Source organism: Lithobates pipiens, unplaced genomic scaffold (assembly GCF_037356315.1).
Source record: "Lithobates pipiens isolate NorthernLeopardFrog02 unplaced genomic scaffold, aLitPip1_a1.2 Scaffold_87, whole genome shotgun sequence".
Classification (NCBI taxonomy): Eukaryota; Metazoa; Chordata; class Amphibia; order Anura; family Ranidae; genus Lithobates; species Lithobates pipiens.
In genome coordinates, this window is record NW_027507911.1 from 605,358 (window position 1) to 623,040 (window position 17,683).

At 47.0% G+C, this 17,683-nt stretch overlaps 1 protein-coding gene across 1 annotated transcript in view; it reads right to left on the reverse strand.

The window, feature by feature from the left end:
- The window catches only part of LOC143973622 (cytosolic phospholipase A2 gamma-like), a 204,966-nt gene that overhangs the window by 159,073 nt on the left and 28,210 nt on the right, over nucleotides 1-17,683 (reverse strand). The gene's annotated exons all lie outside the window — the stretch shown is intronic.

The window sequence follows — 17,683 nt, forward strand, 5'->3', positions numbered from 1 at the left end:
ATGGGAAAAAGCAAATTTCTTCACACACAAATGTGCACTCAGTACAAAAATGCAAGAAATCTCTTATAAGATTTGCACACAATGGTACATTACACCTCTCACCAAATACAACTGGTCCCAGCAGCACTCCAGAATCTGTTGGAGATGTGGTTCCGAAACGGGCTCCTTCCTACACCTTTGGTGGAACTGCACACTTTTGAGACCCTTTTGGAATCAAATCCGATACTGGACCAACCATATTACAGGCTCACACACAATCCTTAACGCAGCTTGGTGTCTATTGCACATAAACAACCTTTCATATAGAACATATAAAAAATCCTTGATCAGACATTTCCTCAACGCAGCCAAAAATTTGATCCCACTACATTGGAACTCACGCTCTCTACCCTCAACTAGAGACTGGCTCCGTAAAGTACATCATATCTATGATATGGAAGAAATTATCGCTATTAAACAGGGCTCTATTATTCAATTTAGGCAAATGTGGGAACCCTGGCGTAATTTTTGCAAGACACAATTCTACCGTAATCTCATAACATGATGTGTAAACGTAACTGTTTCTTTTTTTCTGTAACAGAATATTATTGGGAAAGTTTCGTTATATTGAACAATACATGCCTTTCTTTGTTGTATTTACTTTTTACCAAGTTATCCGAACTACCAACCCATTCGTATCCAGACTATTACATCACGATGGTATGATCACATTCACCCCCCTTCATACTTATATAATAGTTGTAATAATCTACTTTCATATGTGACTGTCTTCATATGATTCACTACTAAGATTTTTTCTTTTTTGACCAATCTCAATGTCCATAAGTTCCTTACTGTTATACATTTTCTGTGACGCTTATACCCTTTGTATTTACCTCATTCTTTCTAATAAACTTTATTGTGATAAAAAAAAACAAAAAACAAATACCATCAAAAGAAAGCTCTATTTGTGGGAAGAAAAGGACGCAAATTTCGTTTGGGTGCAATATTGCATGACCGCGCAATTACCAGTTAAAGCAGCGCAGTGCGAAATTGGAAAAAGACCTCTGGTCCTTAAGGTGTTTATTGGTCCGGGGCTGTAGTGGTTAAAGACCAATAATGGACTATCAGTGTGATTCAGTCGGTGTGCTGCCCCTAAGCTGGCCCCCGGAGGGCATCCTGCCTTGTTGGACATGTGCCTCCTCCTCCTCTCTCCTACCAGGCACCCACGTGGAGTCAGTGCCCTCATCATCCCCTCCCTCTTCATCACTGGAGCAAACCTGGCAGTATGCTGCAGCTTGTGAAACATGACTGCCAGATTGCTGTCCTTCTTGAGCATCCCCTCTCTCTGCACTCACGCTACTGCCTTCCACTAGCTGAGTATCATCATCAGAGCCTACAAAACACTGGCATCCTCCTGAAGTATGTACCCAACACTGTGCTCAAAGAGTTCAGGAGACTCCTCAGGAGGACATGGTGGGTCTAGGGAAGGAGTCACTGATGATGACATTGAGAGGAGGGAAGACGATGTGTTGGCAGCTGCTTTGCTAGTACCCTGATACTGGGTGAGAGAGGATGAGGAGGATGAAGAGGGCTTGGTCATCCACTCTACCAAGTCTTTGGCATGATGCGGCTCAACATGTCCAGCTGCCGAAAAGAAGGACAAGCGTGTCCCATGGCCACGTGCTGATGATGAGGATGCACCGCGTCCACGACCAGCACTGTTGTTTCTAGACACAGAGCATGCTTGCCCTCTTTTATCGGCTCGTGCCTGTCTGCCTCTCCTTCTTGGCCTTCCAGACATGGTAATGGCCTGAAGGGAGATGTGGAAAACCAGCAATTGGGTAGTGTATATTGTGCTGGAGGCACACAACACCCACTAACTCCTGCAGATGGCAGATGGCTCAATTAGAGAAGAGCTATATAGGTGGATATAACGATGTATACTGCGGTCAGGGCACGCAGACAACAGGCACAATCTCCTACAAACTGACTGCAAGCTCTATTACAAAAGAGCAATATAGCTAGCTATATAGGTGGATATAATGGTGTATACTGCGGTCAGGGCATGTAGACAACAGGCACAAACTCCTACAACTGACTGCAAGCTCTATTACAAAAGAGCAATATAGCTAGCTATATAGGTGGATATAGCAGTGTATACTGCAGTCAGGGCACGCAGACAGCACGCACAATCTCCTACAACTGACTGCAAGCTCTATTACAAAAGAGCAATATAGCTAGCTATGTAGGTGGATATAACGGTGTATACTGCGGTCAGGGTAGCAGACAGCACGCACAATCTCCTACAACTGACTGCAAGCTCTATTACAAAAGAGCAATATAGCTAGCTATATAGGTGGATATAACAGTGTATTCTGCGGTCAGGGCACGCAGACAGCACGCACAATCTCCTACAACTGACTGCAAGCTCTATTACAAAAGAGCAATATAGCTAGCTATGTAGGTGGATATAGCGGTGTATACTGCGGTCAGGGCACGCAGACAACAGGTACAATCTCCTACAACTGACTGCAAGCTCTATTACAGAAGAGCAATATAGCTAGCTATATAGGTGGATATAATGGTGTATACTGCGGTCAGGGCACGCAGGCAACAGGCACAAACTCCTGCAGATTGCTAACAGCTCAATTACAGAAGAGCAAGAACGCAAAATCGGCCGATAATGAACGGTGTATACTGTGTTGAAGGTACACAGAGAACACCCACTAACTCCTACAGACGCCAACACACTACACAAGGCCGCCACGCTGGCGGCCTTATATAGTGTGGGGCGTGTACTACACAGCCTGAGCTATGATTGGCCACAGGCATCCTGCCTGTGGCCAATCATGGCTCTCCTCGCTGCCGGCGCTGTGATTGGTCAAGCATGCGGGGTCACAGTGCATGCTTGGCCAATCATGAGCCAGCAATGCACTGCGATGGCGCAGTGTTTGTGGGCCATAAGCGCCACACGAATTTAGCGCGAACGGCCCATAACGTTCGGTATTCGCCGAACGGGCGAACAGCCGATGTTCGAGTCGAACGTATGTTCGACTCGAACACGAAGCTCATCCCTAGTCTTCGGTAATGCCCATGGGTTCCAGACTTTAGGCCGTCATTGCCAGCAATGGATTCTCAACAAAATATTAAAAATGAACATTTTATTGATGATTATATTATCCAATTACATTTGAGCCCCTGAAAATAGGGGGGCTGTGTATAAAAATGGTTGCAGTTCCTAACATTTGTACTTCATATTCACGTTCAACCTCTTGAATTAAAGCTGAAAGTTTGCACTTCAAATTCATTTGGATTGTTTCATTTTAATTTTGTTCTGGTGGCATACAGATCCAAAATATGAGAGTTGTGCCTGTGTCCAAATATATATATATGGACCTAAATGTACGTTACTTCTCACAGATAAAAAAATATATATACTTAGAATTTTATGGGATATGACTACCAAATGTTAAGAAGATAAGATAGAGAAAAAAACTTGTCAATGCATATTTTGTATTTTATCCTTACCAAAGAACTTTGGTTCAACAATAACAATATAAATTAACAATTCAGAACAGTAAAAGACTGCATGGTAACAACACCTAGGATACCATCAAACATAAATAATCAAATATTAATAGCTACCTGTTCTAAGACTACAAATGGTAAAGGAACAAAACAACATAAAATACTGATAGAGTTTTACAACATTTTGTGCCTCTGGGCAGACCTCCCCCCATACCACCGTCCAGAGCACTGTGTACATTGCAGGCCTCCCCTCAGACCAGCGTCCAGAGCACTGTGTACATTGCAGGCCTCCTATCAGACCACCATCCAGAGCACTGTGTATATTACAGGCCTCCTCTCAGACCACCATCCAGAGCACCGTGTACATTACAGGCCTCCCCTCAGACCACCATCCTGAGCACTGTGTACATTACAGGCCTCCTCTCAGACCACCATCCAGAGCACTGTGTACAATACAGGCCTCCCCTCAGACCAGCGTCCAGAGCACTGTGTACATTACAGGCCTCCTCTCAGACCACCATCCAGAGCACTGTGTACATTACAGGCCTCCCCTCAGACCAGCGTCCAGAGCACTGTGTACATTACAGGCCTCCCCTCAGACCACCATCCAGAGCACTGTGTACATTACAGGCCTCCCCTCAGACCACCATCCAGAGCACTGTGTACAATACAGGCCACCCCTCAGACCAGCGTCCAGAGCACTGTGTACATTACAGGTCTCCCCTCAGACCAGCGTCCAGAACACTGTGTACATTACAGGCCTCCCTTCAGACCAGCGTCCATAGCACTGTGTACATTACAGGCCTCCCCTCAGACCAGCGTCCAGAGCACTGTGTACATTACAGGCCTCCTATCAGACCACCATCCAGAGCACTGTGTATATTACAGGCCCCCTCTCAGACCACCATCCAGAGCACCGTGTACATTACAGGCCTCCCCTCAGACCACCATCCTGAGCACTGTGTACATTACAGGCCTCCTCTCAGACCACCATCCAGAGCACTGTGTATAATACAGGCCTCCCCTCAGACCAGTGTCCAGAGCACTGTGTACATTACAGGCCTCCTCTCAGACCACCATCCAGAGCACTGTGTACATTACAGGCCTCCCCTCAGACCAGTGTCCAGAGCACTGTGTACATTACAGGCCTCCTCTCAGACCACCATCCAGAGCACTGTGTACATTACAGGCCTCCCCTCAGACCAGTGTCCAGAGCACTGTGTACATTACAGGCCTCCCCTCAGACCAGCGTCCAGAGCACTGTGTACATTACAGGCCTCCCCTCAGACCAGCGTCCATAGCACGGTGTACATTACAGGCCTCCTCTCAGACCACCATCCAGAGCACTCTGTACATTACAGGCCTCCTCTCAGACCGCCATCCAGATCACTGTGTACATTACAGGCCTCCTCTCAGACCACCATCCAGAGCACTCTGTACATTACAGGCCTCCTCTCAGACCGCCATCCAGATCACTGTGTACATTACAGGCCTCCCCTCAGACCCCCATCCAGAGCACTGTGTATATTACAGGCCTCCCCTCAGACCAGCGTCCAGAGCACTGTGTACATTACAGGCCTCCCCTCAGACCACCATCCAGAGCATTGTGTACATTACAGGCCTCCCCTCAGACCAGCGTCCAGATCACTATGTACATTACAGGCCTCCTCTCAGACCAGCATCCAGATCACTATGTACATTACAGGCTTCCCCTCAGACCAGCATCCAGAGCACTGTGTACATTGCAGGCCTCCTCTCAGACCACCATCCAGAACACTGTATACATTGCAGGCCTCCTCTCAGACCAGCGTCCAGAACACTGTGTACATTGCAGGCCACCTCTAAGACCACCATCCACAGCACTGTGTACATTTCAGGCCTCCAGTCTGTACAATCCCCTCAGTCTGCACAACCCCCCCAGATTTTACAATCCCCTCTCCCCCTGTCTGTACAATCTCCCCAGTCTGCAAAACCCTCCTCCCCCCTGTCAGCATAATGCTCCCCCATTTGTGCAATCCCCCCTCCCCCCAGTCTGCACAAAATCAGAAGGAAAAGAATCAAAGCAAAGAGATCCGGTGAGAGAGGAGGGTTTTTCACAGAGAAGATGGCTCACTCACCAATTATACCTCCCCTCTCAGGCTGGTCTCCCAGGTCGGCTGAACACAGTGCATGCATTGCAAACAGGAGGCTGGAGTGTGGGTGGAGTTGGGCAGACACAAATTTTAGGTGAAGTGTCGGATTGAGGGAGGATCTAGGAAGTGTTGATGGGACAGGCAACAGAGGCAATACTCTCGGGTGGCTGGCCGGAGCTAAAATCCCAGGGAAAGCAGAAGAGCTCACCGCCTACCACTGAGCAGCCAAAAATTGAAAATAGTGCCATGGCTGCTGTGGTGGAAGTGACGCCGCCAATCCGAGGGCAAAACCTGGGACAGATTTGGTCTGGGGACAGTGTCCTTAATCCGGGAACTGTCCTTGGAAAACGGGGACATCTGGTCACCCTAGATCAGGGAGAGATTCGATAGATGGATTGCTAAAAAAAACTGTACTTGAGTTCTGTAATTCACAGCGGTGGGGTAAACTATCCATTGGGTTGGCCAATGAGATAAAGTGACGTAACGGTCCCACAGTGAGTGGGACTAGAGGAATTTTAGTATATACTGTATGACTCAGAGGTTCAACTAGAACCCTCAGGGCTCCCGATGCAAGAAACAATGATGGGCCCCCCCAAAACCCCTCCCTTCCATCCGAGCCACGGGCTTCCAGTTTTTGGAAGGGCATCCATGGACATCCTCCCAGAACCCTGCCTCCCATGTGTCCCCTGGGATGTGCATCCAACGCAATCACATTGGCTCTTTACCATGTGATCAGCTGAGCACATGTAAACAGACTTACTGATTATCCTCAGCCCTTTCCTCACATGCTGTGTCTGTGTGAGGAAAGGAGCAACAACAATGTCAGTAAATTGTTTACACTGATAATTAGTACCCTGATCATCAGTGCCACCCGTCATCAGTGCCAACCGTCAGCGCTAATCAATGCCACTTATCAGTTCCCATGAATGCTACCTAACAGTGTTCATCAATGCTGCCTATTAGTGCTCAACAATGCCGCCTATCAGTGCTCATCAATGCCGCCTATCAGCACTCATCAGTGTTGCCTATCAGTGCTCATCAATGCTGCCTATTAGTGCTCATCAATGCTGCCTATTAGTGTTATCTATCAGTGCTCATCAATGCCACTCATCAGTGTCCATCAATTCCACCTATAAGTGCCACCTATCAGTGCACATCAATGCCGCTTATCAATGCTGCCAATCAGTGCTCATCAATGCCACCCATCAGTGCCCATAAATTCCACCTATCAGTGCCACCTATAATCGCTCATCAATGCTGCCCATAAGTGCCCATCAGTGCTTATTAATGCCTCTTATCAGTACCCATCGGTACCACCTCAATGGTGTCTATCAGTGCCACCTATCAGTGTTCATCAATGCCACATATCAGTGCCTCCTTATCAGTGCAGCCTATCTGTGGCCATCAATACTGCCTATCAGTGCTCAATGCCCATCAGTGCCACCTATAAGTACTCATCTATGCAGCCTATCCATGCCCATAAGTGCCTCCTATCAGTGCTCATCAATATCACCTATCAGTGCCCGTCAGTGCCGCTTATCAGTGCTCATCAATCCCACCTATTAGAGGTCATCAATCCCACCTATCAGTGTTCCTCAGTGCCATCTATCAGTGTCCACCAGTGCTGCCTATCAGTGCCATATATCAGTGCTCTTAAATCCCACCTATCAGTGCTCATCAATCCTACCTATTGGTGCTCATCAACCCCACCTATCAGTGCTCATCAATGCAGCCTATCAGTGTCTATCAGTGCTGCCTATCAGTGCTCATCAATCCCACCTATCAGTGCTCATCAATCCCACTTATTAGTGCTCATCAATCCCACCTATCAGTGCTCATCAGTGCTGACTATCAGTGCCACCTATCAGTGCTCATCAGTGCTGACTATCAGTGCCACCTATCAGTGCTCATCAATCCCACCTATCAGTGCCCATCAGTGCCACCTATTAGTGCTCATCAGTGCTGCCTATCAGTGCCATCTATCAGTGCTCATCAATCCCACCTATTGGTGCTCATCAATCCCACCTATCAGTGTTTATCATTGCTGCCTATCAGTGCCCATCAGTGCCACCTATCAGTGCTTATCAATCCCAACTATCAGTGCTCTTTAATATGAGAGACAAAGAACAGTGCCCTCTAAATGCATTTAGAGGGTGCTGTTCTTTGTCTATTATATGTTCCAGAGTCTCTCCTAGCTTTTTGAACTTGCAGCCTCCTAAAAGACAGCATACGATTCTCCTTACATATTGTGATATCTATGGACTTTTTTAATGCCTAATTTGATTAACCAGCCCACCCATATTGTCAGTAATATATAGCCACATCCAGAGTGCTATCAGTGCCACCTACCAGTGCCTATCAATCCAAACTATCAGTGCTCATGAATGCCACCAGGATGAGAGGCGACAGCTGGTCCGCTCATTCTCCCCCCGCCGCTCTACTCCTGTGTGTGCTCTGTGGGAAGTCAAGTGTAAAGCTAATGAGCTCACACTTCCTGGGGCACATAGACAGGAGGAGAGCGGCAGGGGGGAGAATGAACAAACCGGCTGTCTCCTCTCTCATCCAGTGCGAGAGAGGATGGAGGAGGTGGGAGGATGGGAAACAGTATTTGATAGAACACCAGCTCTAAGCTGTATGAGTGATCCGCTCTCAGCTTAGAGCCGTGCGACTAGTAACCACGCTGGGGCCCCCAACAGTGGCGGAATGCTAAGGCCCGGTCGCAAGTGTGACTGTTGCAGCCCCGGTAGTTCCGCCACGGTTATGAGTGACAAATGACAGAAGACGTATGTATTTCTTCTGCTCCTCAGCTCCATTTTGCTGCCTATAATTCTTGCTGTGAAGAAACCTTTCCGTATTTGGAGATGAAATCTCTTCTCCTCTAGACGTAAAGAGTGCCCCCTTGTCCTCATTGTTGACTGTAAAGTGAATAACTCAACACCAAGTTCACTATATGGACCCCTTATATATTTGTACATGTTTATCAAATCCCCCCTTAATCTCCTCTTATCAAGAGAGAATAAATTCAGTTCCTCTAATCTTTCCTCATAGCTGAGTTCCTCCATGCCTCTTATCAGTTTGGTTGCCCTTCTCTGCACTTTCTCCAGTTCCCCGATATCCTTTTTGAGAACTGGTGCCCAAAACTGAACGGCATATTCCAGATGAGGTCTTACTAATGATTTGAACAGGGGCAAAATTATGTCTCTCTCTCTGGAGTACATACCTCTCTTAAATACAGGAAAGGAATTTGCTCGCTTTGGAAACCGCAGCTTGGCATTGCATGTTATTATTGAGCTTATGATCTACCAAAACCCCCAGATCCTTCTCCACTATGGATTCCCCCAGTTGTACTCCCCCTAGTGTGTATGATGCATGCATATTCTTAGCCCCCAAGTGCATAACCTTACATTTCTCAACATTAAACCTCATCTGCCACATAGTCGCCCAATTAGACAGAGCATCCAGGTCGGCTTGTAAATTGGTGACCTCCTGTAAGGAGGTTATTGCACTGCATAGCTCGGTGTCATCTGCAAAGATGGAAATGTTACTCTTGATCCCAGACTCAATATCATTTATAAAGATATTAAAAAGCAAGGGTCCCAGCACTGAACCTTGGGGTACACCACTGATAACCTCACACCATTCAGAGTAAGAATCATTAACCACGACTCTCTGAATTCTGTCATTAAGCCAGTTTTCTATCCATCTACAAACTGATGTTTCCAAACCTGTAGACTTTAACTTCCACATGAGCCGTGTGTGCGGAACTGTATCCAACGCTTTTGCAAAATCCAAATATATCATGTCCACCGCCACGCCACCCCTCTGTCCAAGTATATCATGTCCACCGCCACCCCTCTGTCCAAGTATATCATGTCCACCGCCACCCCTCTGTCCAAGTATACCATGTCCACAGCCACCCCTCTGTCCAAGTATACCACGTCCACCGCCACCCCTCTGTCCAAGGTTTTACTTACCACTTCATAAAAAGAAATTAGGTTTGTCTGACAACTCCTGTCTTTCATGAATCCATGTTGTCTGTTTCTCAAAATATTTTTTTCCTGCAAGAACTCGTCTATGTGATCTTTTATTAATCCCTCCAGTATCTTCCCAACTATAGAAGTTAAACTAACGAGTCTATAATTACTTGGTAAAGACTTTGTTCCCTTTTTAAATATAGGCACCACATTGGCCCTGCGCCAATCCAGTGGTACTATTCCTGTCATTAATGAGTCCCTAAAAATTAGATACAATGGCTTTGAAATTACAGAGCTCAATTCTTTTAGGATCCGTGGGTGGATGCCATCAGGTCCAGGTGCTTTATCCACCTTTATTCTGTCCAAATGGATTTGGGGCTGCGTCAGTACCACCCCCATTGTGGACATGAGCTCCCCCATTCTCCTTTGTATACACAGAGCTGAAGAAAGTATTTAATAAGTTAGCCTTCTCTTTGTCCCCAGTCACCCACTCCAGATTATTTTGCAAAGGGCCTACATGCTCAGACTTGACCTTTTTACTATTAATATATTTGAAGAATTTTTGGGGGTTTGTCCTACTGTCTTTTGCAATCTGTCTTTCATTCTGAATTTTTGCATCCTTGATTTCCTTTTTACATATTCTGTTATATTCCTTGTAACATTTAAATGACACTAGCGTTCCTTCATTTTTATATTTTTTGAAAGCTCTTTTTTTATAGTTTATAGCTTTTTTAACTTTGGCCGTGAGCCACATCGGCTTTATTTTTAACCTTTTAAACTTATTGCCCATGGGAATATACTTTGCCGTGAGATCACAAACAAGCTTTTTGAAGAATACCCATTTCTGTTCTGTGCCCATTGGTGCCAATATTCTCTCCCAGTCTAAGTCCTGGAGAGCGGCCCTCATCCTTGGAAAATTTGCTCTCTTGAAATTAAGTGTTTTTATCTTTCCCGTATGTGATTTTTGCTTACAGCTAACATCAAATGAAATCATGTTATGGTTACTGCTACCCAGATGTTCCTTTATCTGAACATTAGTAATACGTTCTGCATGGTTTGAGATTACCAGGTCCAACAGAGCTTCATTCCTAGTTGGGGCCTCAATAAACTGTACCATAAAATTGTCCTGTAATAGGTTTACAAATTTTTGCCCTTTAACTGTCCCAGCAGTGCCATTACCCCAGTCAATTTCTGGGTAGTTAAAATCCCCCATTATTATCACTGTGCCAGCCCTTGCAGCCCTTTCTATCTGTGCAAGGAGCTGAGTCTCCACCTCCTCATTAACATTGGGTGGTCTATAACAAACTCCAATGATTAACTTTGAACTACGCGCATCTGTATGCAGTTCTACCCATAATGACTCATCACACTCTCCGTCCACCAGGTCCTCTTTCTCACTCGCTTTGAGATTATTTCTCACATACAGACAGACCCCTCCACCTTTCCTTTTTACTCTGTCTTTCTGAAAGAGCGCATAGCCAGGAATATTAATAGCCCAGTCATGTGAGAAATGAAGCCAAGTTTCAGCAATACCGATTACATCATAGCTCTCCTGATGCACCAGAGCTTCCAACTCGCCTATTTTGCTTGGCAGACTTCTGGCATTGGCGAACATACATTTTAATGTATTAATATATTTTGACCGGTCACATACTATCCTCGTGGGTGTTCCAAGATTACACCTAGGACTCGCTACTATATTTACCTTGGGTTTACGTGCTTCGGTTACCCTACCACTAATGCCCCTAATATTACCCTCTGGAATATGCTCCACGCTGACTATCTCTATCTCTGAACCCACCCCCCATCACCTAGTTTAAAAAACCCTCTAACTTTTTGGCCATCCTTAATCCCAGCTGATCTGCACCCTCCTCATTTAGGTGCAGTCCGTCCCTTCTATAGTACCGGTTATCAACTGAGAAGTCGTTCCAGTCCTCCAGGAACCCAAACCCCTCCTTACTACACCAGCTTTTGAGCCATTTGTTTACTTCCCTAATCTCCCTCTTCCTTTCTGGTGTGGCTCGATGTACTGGTAGTATTCCTGAGAATACTACCTTGGAGGTCCTTTTCCTCAACTTAGCTCCCAATTCCCTAAAATCATTCTTTAGGACACTCCATCTGCCTCTGACTTTGTCATTGGTGCCAACGTGCACCATGACAGCTGGGTCTTCCCCAGCCCCTCCCAGTAATCTGTCCACCAGATCCGTGATGTGCCGAACCCGAGCGCCCGGCAGACAACATACAGTTCGGCACTTCAGGTTGTTGTTACAGATTGACCTCTCTGTCCTCCTAAGAATTGAGTCCCCTACCACCAGAATCTGTCTTTCCTTTCCCTTCGCTCCCCCCCCACTCTCACTGGAGGAGTTCTTCTCCTGGCAGCTAGGAGAATCCCTCAGCTCCAGCAGTGCTGGTCCCTGACTGGGATCACCAATGTCACTCAATGGAGCGTACTTATTGGGATGCTCCAGCCCTGGGTCGGCCTCCCTGGCACTTGCCCCTCTACCCTTCCTGACTGTCACCCATCTACTCTCTGCTACTGCCTGCACCTCCTTGTCTCCACCCACCTCTGTGCTGGCCCCTGCCGGCACCTGCCATGTACGTTCCTGGTTCTCATTTAGGGTGGAGGGGCCTCTCAGTGCTGACAGTTGCTTCCCCAGATTCAGAACCTGGGCTTCCAGGGAAACAATGTGCTTACATTTTGCACAGCAGTATTCACCCTCGATCAGATGATCAAGGAACGCATACATGCCGCAAGATGTACACCGAGTCGCCTCTCCACACCCGCCAGTCATCGTACCTATTAATTTAATGAGGATTAGAGATTATACCCGGTCCAAATTACCTAACAACTAGCTTCCTGACACTGATACTCAACAAGACAGTACACAGGTACTCACAGATCAGCGTGCACCCACAATGCACAAGCACTGACGATATACACACACACACTACTCAGACAAACACTCGTGAAGTCTCACACTACACAGCTACTATGACCCCTGTTATAACCTCCTGTTATAAACTCTGGTTTTTAACTCACCACTTTGACCAGTTCCACTTACACAGAGTTCTCACAGACTCAAGATGAGCAGGCTCAAATGAGTTCAACCCAAACTTATATAGACCTCAAGCACCTGTGCCCAATTAAACCCTCCCCTTAATTGGTAGGCTGAAGGAAGGAAAGGAACCTAGCAGTCACCAGTAGTCAAAAAGCAATACTTATTGACACTCCACTCAAGGCTCCACTGTTCAGCTTGCAACCAGCAGTTTGGCGCCCATTATCGCACACCACCAGGCCGGGCTTGAGGCTCACTGCCACCCACCACTCATCGGTCTGTTGTCCCATGTCCCTCCACAACTCCTGCGCAGTTTGGGGTTTTTCCCCCAAACAGGAATGTTTTAAAACTGGCTGCTGTCGTTTACCCCTGGCTGTGCTGAAGTTGGTGGTGAAGGTTTTAAGCTGACTGGATGAAGAGGTGGTAGAGGATGAGGAAGCGGAGTAGGAGGAGTTAGCAACAAGAGGCAAACTGAAGAGCCCTGCAATCCACGGTGGTGGAAGGACATGCGCTAAACTGCTATCCACCTCAGGCCCACCTGCCACTGCATTTACCCAGTGTGCTGTTAGGGAGATATAACGTCCCTGACCATGCTTACTGGTCCACGCATCTGTAGTTAGGTGGACCTTGCCACAGATGGTGTTGCGCAGTGCACACCTGATTTTGTCCCCCACTTGGTTGTGCAGGGAAGGGATGGCCCACCTGGAAAAGTAGTGGCAGCTGGGCACAACGTACTGTGGGACAGCCAATGCCATCAGGCTTTTAAAACTCTGCGTCTCCACCAGATGGAATGACAGCATTTCAAAGGCGAGGAATTTTGAAATGCTGGCATTCAGGGCCAGGAATCACGGGGTGGCTAGGGGGATACTTCCTCTTCCGCTCCAGTGTTTGGGAGATAGAGAGCTGAATGCTTCCATGGGACATTGTGGAGATGGTTGGTGACCCAGGTGGTAGTGTTGCTGGCAGATCCTCTGTTTGAGGGTTGGCAGGTGCCACTGTCACTACAGAGGTGGGTGAAGAGGCCGAAACTGCAGCAGAAGAGGAAGCAGGAGGAGCCAGAGACCTTTCTTGGTTTTTGAGGTGTCTACTCCACTGCAGCTCGTGCTTTGCACTTAGATGTCTGGTCATGCAGGTTGTGCTCAGGTTGAGAACGTGTATGTCTCGCTTCAGGCTCTGATTGCACAGCGTGCAAACCACTTGTGTCTTGTCATCAGCACATGTCTGAAGAACTGCCACGCTAGGGAACTCCTCGGACCTGGCTTTGCTGCGTTGGGCAGTAGCAGGCGTACTGTCTTGAGGACGGACGATCCGCTTTTGCACCCTCTCCTGCTGTGCTGGTGGCTCTGTGCAACCACCGCCTCTTCCTCCGAACTACACTGGTCACCTGCATGATGTTGATTCCATGTGGGGTCAAGGACCTCATCGTCCTCCACATCATCTTCCACCCAGTCTTCACCCCTGCCCTCTTTGTCGGTCTGCACAATTGCGAAAGCAGCAGCAGTTGGCACCTCTGTTTTGTCATCATCCGAGACATGCTGTGATGGTCCTCCCATGTACTCATCTTCAAACATAAGTGGTTGGTCATCAGTGCACTCAATTGCTTCCACTTCTGGGGCAGGGCTAGGTGGATGGCCCTGGGAAACCCTGCTAAACTCAGAGTCATCAAAAAGCAGAAGAGACTGCTGCATGATTTGGGGCTCAGACTGCTTGGTTGATTTGCAAGGGGGTGATGTGAAAGACTGATGGACATCGGCTGCAGGTGTCAACTCTGATCTTTCATCAGGAGACTGGGTGGAAGACAATGTCAAGGAACCAGAGGCACGGTGAGCAACCCAATTTACTATTGCCTGTACTTGTCCTGGCCTCAACATTCGTACAGCGGCATTAGGCCCGACCAAATACCGCTGCAGGCTCTGTCACCTACTCAGGTGCTTCACTTGTGCTTGTAGCTGGCACAGATCGACCACGTTCTCTCCCTGCAACAGGAGCAGCACCACAACCGGAAGCCACATCCCTTCTTTGACATACTCATATTTTCCAAATTTAGGATCTTGCCCTAAATGCGTGTTTTTGCAATAGCAGAATATACCCAGAGTATGTAAACGGTCTATCTCAGAGCTACAGAAATGCTGAAAATGCTATTTAAAAAAAAGTTTTTGCCCTAATTTTTTTTTTGAATAGCCCAAATAGAAGAAAAATATATAAATTGTGTAACGTAGACCTCCACATATGCAGAAAACACTGCAAAGTTTTTTTTTGCACTAATGTTTTTTTTTTTTGCAATAGCAGAATACACCCAGAGTATGTAAATGGAAATGAGATTAGTTGTAAGCCCCAATTAAACAAAAGTTCAAAAAAACGTATATACGAGTATCATCATCCTAATCAATAATTTTTGAAAGAAAACCAGAGGTCATAAAGGCCGTTACTGCAACTGCAGCTAATGTGACCAAACCTACACAGTTAATAGAGTATCTGTGGACTATCTCGGTACTTATTAACACAGGTAAATCAGAAATAAATTAAAAAATTATTTTTAATAATACTCAAAAAAATGATTATACATAAAATATACAAAAACAATTACAATAATAAAAAAAAAATTATAAAAACATCCACCACAACTATACAATAACTGTCGGGTTTCCCCGTGAAGTTTATGCTGAAGAGTGGTGTGACAATATTCCTCTACTGGTTTCGTCAGTTCTTCAGGAAGGAGATCTATGGAGTAGGCAAATAGAGAGAGGCTAGAGTAGAAAAACAACAATATATATAACAAATTAACGGCATAGTTAGACATAAATCAAAATGAGGAGATCGGCTCACCAATACAACCAGTAGCGACAGGTCAACAGGGCCCGTCAATTCCCCCAGCGATGAATGCGGGGGAGTATATAGGACCAGCTCTGGTATCAAGAGAGTGGAAGATTAGAGACAACAAGAAAAATAAAATAAAAATGATGAAATACTAAAAAAGGAAAAAACGGAGAGGGGATATGGTATGAAAGGGAATGGGAAAAATGGAGAAAGAAAGAATGAGGTGGGAAAAGAGAGGGCAGGAGGGAGAGAAGGGGGGGGGGGGAAGAAAGGAAGGGGGGGAGGGGAAAGGGGGGGGAGAAGAGGGGGTTGAAATAAACCAACACCAAAAATAAATTGTCCCCAGCATCCCACTCACCAATGAGTAGAGTACAGCCAGAGTCTACGCATGGGCGAGCACATGGGCGAAATATACAGGGGTAATCGATATCACAGAAGTGCTGAAGGAGCTACAGACTTATCGAACATTTCTTCCACCGAACGTTGTAAAATTATAGATCCAAGTATAAATTATCCAAGTTACAAGATAGTGGCCACATAAGCCTTCAACACAATACGAACTGTTGGTGCGAAGAAAGGGATCATCATCAAAAGCCCAATAATACAGCACGATAAAAAAAGGATTGTAATCTGATCGATTCAAAGTGTATACGTACCCACCCGTGCAAGCAACGAACGCCCAGAGTCACGGTCCCAAGTTGTTCAACAGAGGACTGACAAATAGCCTCTATTTAAGCTCACCAACCCACGTGGCATACAACAATGGCGCCGAATGGCGGCGTCTGACATCACGGGGTCAGCCTTCCCACACCATGCAGACGAACGTACACGTGCAGCTGCACGTGCACGTTCATCACAGGCATTCATTGAGGGGGCATGCATCCGCCACTGGGGAACCCACTTAAGGGTGGGGCCCCAAAAAAATTAGACCTGACACGCCACTAAGGATAGGGTGAGCAGAGCTCCTTCACAGCCAACAATGTAAAATACATAATAAAGACGACAAGTCAAGATATATACACAATACTTAGGCAAATTAAATAAGTAGAAAATCACAAATGGAGAAGGGGAAAATCCCCCGCTCCCATACCACAAAAGATAACAGGGGTATCCCTAGTAATGATGAACCATCGCTCCAAGGTAATCCTCGAGGACTGAAACTCTGTCTCTTATTGATGAGCCCCAGGTGCTGACCATAGCTATTAGTAAGCACTGATTGTGATGCGACGCCTTTTTAATGCCCCATATACAAAGTCCTCCATCTTATATTAACCACTTGCCGACCGCCGCACGACGATGTACGTCGACAGAATGGCACGGGCAGGCATATGGGCGTACATTTACGTCCCTGCCTTCCCGCGGGTGGGGGGCCCGATCGGGCCCCCGCCCGGTGCCTGCGGCGGTCGTTATTCGTTCAGGAGCGATCCGGGATGAGGGGGCGGCCATTCATTCATGGCCACCCCCTCGCGATCGCTCCCGACGAATGGAAATCCTTCGTGACATCACTTCCTCTCCTGTAATGTAAACACAGGAGAGGAAGTGATGTAATCTCTCCTCCGTGTCGGTATTTTTCGTTCCGGCACCGAGGAGAGAGGATCGGTGATTTGCACCAACACGACACTTCACAGTAGAACATGCCAGGCACACTCACACCCCCCTTTACCCCCCGATCACCCCCCCAATTACCCCTGCCCCCCAGTCACAGTGACACCAATGCATTTTTTTTTTTTTTTTGCATTGGTGTCATTTGTGACTGTAATAACTGTTAGGGCAGTTAGGGTTAGCCCCCTTTAGTTCTAATGTACCCCCCTAACCCCCCCCAATAAAGGTTTAACCCCGTGATCACCCCCCGCCGCCAGTGTCACTAAGGCTGGGTTCACATTGCAGCGGTTTATGAGAACGGATGTGATTCGCACCGCACTGCAGTGCAAATCACATCCGATCTCTGTGCGATTCGAGTTCAGCCATTCACCGCAAATTCGCACGGGACCCTTTTTTTGGTCCGCAGCAGAATCGGATCGCATGGGTGTTCACACCATGCGATCCGAGTTTGCAGATCGCACTGCGATATGCGAACTGATCTGGGGGTGTCATTAACATTTCACTGACACTCCCAGCAGTTCGCATAGGGCAGTGTGAACTGCCGCCGGGAGGCATGCGATGCGGGAACCCGCCGCGGATTCGTGGCGTTCCC